The following is a 6,425-nucleotide window of genomic DNA, read 5'->3' as shown; positions in this document are numbered from 1 at the left end:
CAGGCTTGTGCCATCGCTTCGTGTAACATTTTTCTCAAATTGCAGGGTCTTTAAATGTCCTCAAGAAAAATGGAATTAAGTTTCAATGGATGGCACAGTGTGTCAACAAGCTTTTCAAACACTCAAAAACCAGTCTCTTGCCATACTTGGACACCCATACTTTTGTGGTGTACACTGATGCTGAGTGCTTCAGGATGTGGACGTTTCAGAAGAAGTCCTTGCTTATGGCAGTCACACTTTGACAGGTGCCGAGAGAAATTATTCCTCTACAGAATGTGAATGTTTAGCAGTTGTGTGGGCTCTAGAAGGTAAACCATTCATGGTGGTGACCGATCATTCAGCATGGATTTAATGGGTCCTTTTCCTCTAAGTTTACTGTGATGTTCAATTGTTAGTAGTTATGGATTATTACACCTAGTGGGTGGAATTGTTTCTTTTGAGGAATGCCACAGCTGCAACAATTAGGTGAATACTCATGAAAGAGATTTTTACCCATTGGGGAACATCAGCTTTTTTTTTGTCTGACAAGGTCCACAATTTGTCTCACGGGTTCTTCACAGTGGCAAGTAATTCAGAAACTGACCATTGCATATCACCCCCAAACCAATCTGACAGAGAATTAATCACTATGCCATTCTTTTTTTTGTGGGGAGAGTGTGCCATTCGGTTGCCTCAAATTAGTATATAAATGGATTTTGTGCAAACATTTTTTAGCTCGTAGTCAAAAAATGTTGTGCTCATTTTGTGATTGTGGAAGACAGAACTAATTTATCCAAGTATGTATTGCTGCAGACGTGGAGACTTTGGAATGTGGGAGTAACTGTCAATCATTTTGTATGCAGCCAATCACTTTACCGGAAATGCTTGTCAATCACATTTTATGCGGCCAATTACCTACAGAAGATATTTGTCAGTAGTTTTCAATGCGAGAAGATACTTGTCAGTCATTTTGTATGCGTCATTTTGTATCCTGAAAGTTATCTGGCTCACTCGGTTAGCAGCTGCGAGGAACAGGGTCCTGGTGTATTTCTCTCTAAGAATTGCGCTGATGTTAGTAAATGGATAGCTAGTAGTTTTGAGGTCATTAATCAGGAGAGGCAAAAGTAAAGCAGCATGTTATTCTTACAATTGGACGGGTTTTATCAATGGTATGTTATTTTTACAATCAGATGGGTTTTAATAACTTTAATAACTGTACAATAATTCGCTACATATATATATATATATATATACACTCACCTAAAGGATTATTAGGAACACCTGTTCAATTTCTCATTAATGCAATTATCTAACCAACCAATCACATGGCAGTTGCTTCAATGCATTTAGGGGTGTGGTCCTGGTCAAGACAATCTCCTGAACTCCAAACTGAATGTCTGAATGGGAAAGAAAGGTGATTTAAGCAATTTTGAGCGTGGCATGGTTGTTGGTGCCAGACGGGCCGGTCTGAGTATTTCACAATCTGCTCAGTTACTGGGATTTTCACGCGCAACCATTTCTAGGGTTTACAAAGAATGGTGTGAAAAGGGAAAAACATCCAGTATGCGGCAGTCCTGTGGGCGAAAATGCCTTGTTGATGCTAGAGGTCAGAGGAGAATGGGCCGACTGATTCAAGCTGATAGAAGAGCAACTTTGACTGAAATAACCACTCGTTACAACCAAGGTATGCAGCAAAGCATTTGTGAAGCCACAACACGTACAACCTTGAGGCGGATGGGCTACAACAGCAGAAGACCCCACCGGGTACCACTCATCTCCACTACAAATAGGAAAAAGAGGCTACAATTTGCACAAGCTCACCAAAATTGGACAGTTGAAGACTGGAAAAATGTTGCCTGGTCTGATGAGTCTCGATTTCTGTTGAGACATTCAGATGGTAGAGTCAGAATTTGGCGTAAACAGAATGAGAACATGGATCCATCATGCCTTGTTACCACTGTGCAGGCTGGTGGTGGTGGTGTAATGGTGTGGGGGATGTTTTCTCGGCACACTTTAGGCCCCTTAATGCCAATTGGGCATTGTTTAAATGCCACGGCCTACCTGAGCATTGTTTCTGACCATGTCCATCCCTTTATGACCACCATGTACCCATCCTCTGATGGCTACTTCCAGCAGGATAATGCACTATGTCACAAAGGTCGAATCATTTCAAATTGGTTTCTTGAACATGACAATGAGTTCACTGTACTAAACTGGCCCCCACAGTCACCAGATCTCAACCCAATAGAGCATCTTTGGGATGTGGTGGAACGGGAGCTTCGTGCCCTGGATGTGCATCCCACAAATCTCCATCAACTGCAAGATGCTATCCTATCAATATGGGCCAACATTTCTAAAGAATGCTTTCAGCACCTTGTTGAATCAATGCCATGTAGAATTAAGGCAGTTCTGAAGGCGAAAGGGGGTCAAACACAGTATTAGTATGGTGTTCCTAATAATCCTTTAGGTGAGTGTATATATATATACACACATATATTTAAAAGCAAATGAAGTTAGCTTTTGGCAAAGCTAGTTTGATAGGAAAAACAAAACGATGTGATGCTATGCTTAAAATTACATTTTGAAAAGCATATTGATCCTCACTGTAAACACTTTACAGGGAAGTAAAATTATCTAAGTATAAGAACACTGTATAGAGCTCCAAGTGTAGGTCCTGTAGGCTAATCTCCTATCCCAAACCAGACCTACTTGTTAATAGACATGTCATCCCTTGTGCCAAATCACTTCTGACATCAGAAATAAACTCTTAAGAGAGCTTAACTCACATTAATGGTAATTCATGGTAATGAGTTTGATTTGTATACTGTATGATATATAGGTAGTTATATAGGTTATAAACCAAAAATAGCCTAATTTAAGTGTTTCTTAAAGCAATTACCATGCACGGTGCATTGCTCAGTTAATAGAAACAATAACTAATTTAAATATAGAAAATAGTTTTTGCAAACTATAAACCCAGATTGCCAGTGTTAACGCTGAAATAAGAGGACTGATTACACATTAATGAAGAACATCATACTTAACATCATAAACTGAAGATTAAAACCTTACAGTTCACATAATATATGTTTAAAGTGAATCCGGCACATGAGCTCAACTTAATACGTTCACGCATATTAACCAGAAGGTTTAATTTGGAATAGAAAATTTGCCTATAACCCAGCTAACACACAAAGTTGCCAACGTAAATTACGTTGCTACAAGGTTGTGTGTTAGCAGGAAACATATGTAATGAGGTGCATTTACATGATGTATTTCCACGTTAAACTCATCAAAGTTTAATGTTAGCTAACCGGATACATTTCATCATATGCAAGGAAGTTAATGTGTTAGCTATCTCAGTATTACTATAATAAAAACATTTAAATAAAAATTGTGTGCTGTCATGTGCATCTTTAACTGTATAATATTTCATTATAATCAAAAGTAATGTTCACAACTTTAATGTTAGCTAACTGGCTAGTTACAGGTCATCATGTGCATCCAGACTTAAGAAAGGTAAATTCTGTCTTACCAAAGCTAATGCTTTTTAAAAATAATAATAATACAAAATGAATTATAAAAAGCGAGTGTAATGTAATGTACATCACTGGCAACTGACATTCAACTCCACAGAGTGTAAACATGTAATTTGATCTGACACAAGGAAGACTATATCTCCCTCCTCCTTGAAGCGCTTACAAAGAAATGAAGAAGGTGATTGTCCGCAAAAAAAAAAGACTGACAAGTATCTTCGGCAGATGATTGGCCACATAAAAAGTGACTGACAAGCATTTTCTGCAAAGAGACTGGCTGCATACAAAATGATTGACAGTTACTCCTCCCACATTCCAATGTCTCCGTGTCTGCAGCAATACCCTACTCGATTAATCGGGTGTTTTACCCACACCATCTCTGCTGAACAACAGTGCAACAGCGTTAGATGGGAAAAGCCTTTATTGAACTGTATTTTTGCACTTTGTTTTGCACTTATGTTGTAAGTCACCCTGGATAAGGGCATTTGCCTAGAAATAATAATAATAATAATAATAATAATAATAATAATAATAATAATAATAATAATAATAAAAAAGGGCTGATTTCACACGGTCAATGGATATGACAATACATTTTAGTCTGTCCAAACCGATGTGACTGATTGTGTACCATTGGGGTACATGTACTTGGCTGTACTGTATTGTGAAAGGTAATACATGTGTTTTTTGATTTGTTTTGATCATGTTTTTCATATGTTAAATCTGATAAGTGAACGATGCATTGTTTTTTAATCAACACAAGTAAGCCATATGGGGTCCCCCGGCTGATTTGAATCAGATGGCATGAGATAAAAGTTATTGCTGTTCCATGTTATATTGTGGGCAGTGAACCTGCGAAGGATCCGCTCTCATCTCTAACCAGCTGGGCACACTGCGCATGTCCAACCCAACACCTCTACCACGGGACTCTGGTATATCTTTTTTGTGCAATGTGACACATTTTTTTTCTGGTATATGATTTGTTATTCCTGCTATATGATATATCCACTTTGGTATATGATTTATATTTGTGAGCCATATGATATATCCATTTTGGTATGTGATTTTTAGTTTTCTTGCTATATGATATATCCACTTTGGTATATTATTTATTTTTTGTTATTTTTTAATTGAACAGCCCCTCATATTTGGAAGCATGTTTTTTTTTTTTTTTCATTTTCTTAAATCATTGTTTTTGTTTTGTTATTTTGGGTTTTCCTTTCGACAATAATATTTAATCCACATCGCCACTAAATATAGTTAATTAGTGCAGTGAGTGCTGCCATGCTGCAGTAGGGATTCAAGAAAATATGCAATAAGGCAATATGCAATGCAGTGTGATGCTGTTTTTCTTTTTGCTCATATTTTGTATTGCAAAGGTACTAGACTGGACTGATAGGACTGTTAGGCCCTGAAAAAAGTGAGAAAAAAGTGTTATATGTGGTTGTTAATGATTGTTGGAGAACGTATTAACAGCTTTTTATTCTGATTTATTGTGTATTGTGCTCTATTTCTTTCTTCTGTCATCGGTGTGATTTATCTTGATAAGCACTTTTCAGGAAAGGGTCTGACTGGTTGGATATGTAACCCGGTATTTATTTGGTTGGGTCCTGGTTGCAGTCATATATATATATACACCTGGATTTTGGTAGGCTGTAATATACCCACCTGGCACCTGAATTGGTATCCATACCACCGTAATTGTGTACATAACTGATGTGTGTTTGTTTTGTTTGGTTCTCACTCTAGATTGTGAAAGATAAAAAGGAAGACTTCACAAAAGGCAGTCAAAAAAATTCAGACCAAATTAATTAATTAATCAATTTTAATAGCATGGTATGAAACTGATTTAAACATATTTATATGTATATTTGGTATTTTACAATTATTATTATTTGTTTTGATTAGTTGTATGATTGTTTTTTAATAAAGAAAAGATCAACCCCTTTTAAACTAGCAATTAAAAACAAAACTAAACAAGTCAAACCACTTAACAATTTCCAAATGGGAGATCTGTTGGTCTGCTTTACAGAAAACACATGCTTCACTGATCATAAGACAATTTAATATTACGTGGAAAAATCGCTGATTAATTAAAAATGACTTGAAAGTAGACTAATTTCGACAGGTATTTTTGAATTCTTTTAGTTTTACCCTATGTGGCCTTGCAGTGAGAAAGCTGGAGTGTGTAAGGGGTGGGGTGGTCAAAACAGATGTGCAATGAATCATTGTTAAAATACTGAATCATAAAATAAATGTGTAATAAAATCAGTGGTTAGGCATGATTAATTGACACTCTAACTAAAAAGAAACAGACAATACAAAACAGGACCTTTTCTCTGTTCTGTCCTACACATACAATAAATCTTCAGCCTCAAAAATAGCAAATACTATCTGTTAAATAACAAAATGATAATTAACACAATAAGAAAAAAAAATGCCAAGGAAAACACAACAAACAATTCCTAATTGATAAGAGACATCAAGGACAATGCTGAATATATTACCATTGGCCTGCCTGGCCCAAGAGACACTACACATTCAGCTGAGTTTTTATTGAATGAAATTAAATATACGGGTCATGATGACGTGAACAGGAATTCCCTTATGAAGATTGTGTTTACTGGATCAGTATTTCTGTCAGAGGATATGAATGATTCAGTGGGTAACAAACCAATGGTGTGACATTCATTGATTTTAAATATGCTTAAAAAGTGACTCATTGCCAATTATAATTACATTTACATTTTGCACATAAAGCTCTGCATATTTAAGTGGGCCCTGGCAGATTTATTTCACACCGAGCATATAATTTAACTGTTCACGCTTTGGATGTGGCAATAGTGGGAAAGAAAGTGAAATGAAAAGGAGAAGGTGCTAATTAAAAAGTGATTATGGTTTAATCCCCTT

This window comes from Amia ocellicauda, chromosome 2, assembly GCF_036373705.1.
Source record: "Amia ocellicauda isolate fAmiCal2 chromosome 2, fAmiCal2.hap1, whole genome shotgun sequence".
Classification (NCBI taxonomy): domain Eukaryota; kingdom Metazoa; phylum Chordata; class Actinopteri; order Amiiformes; family Amiidae; genus Amia; species Amia ocellicauda.
This window is presented reverse-complemented; position numbering follows the sequence as displayed.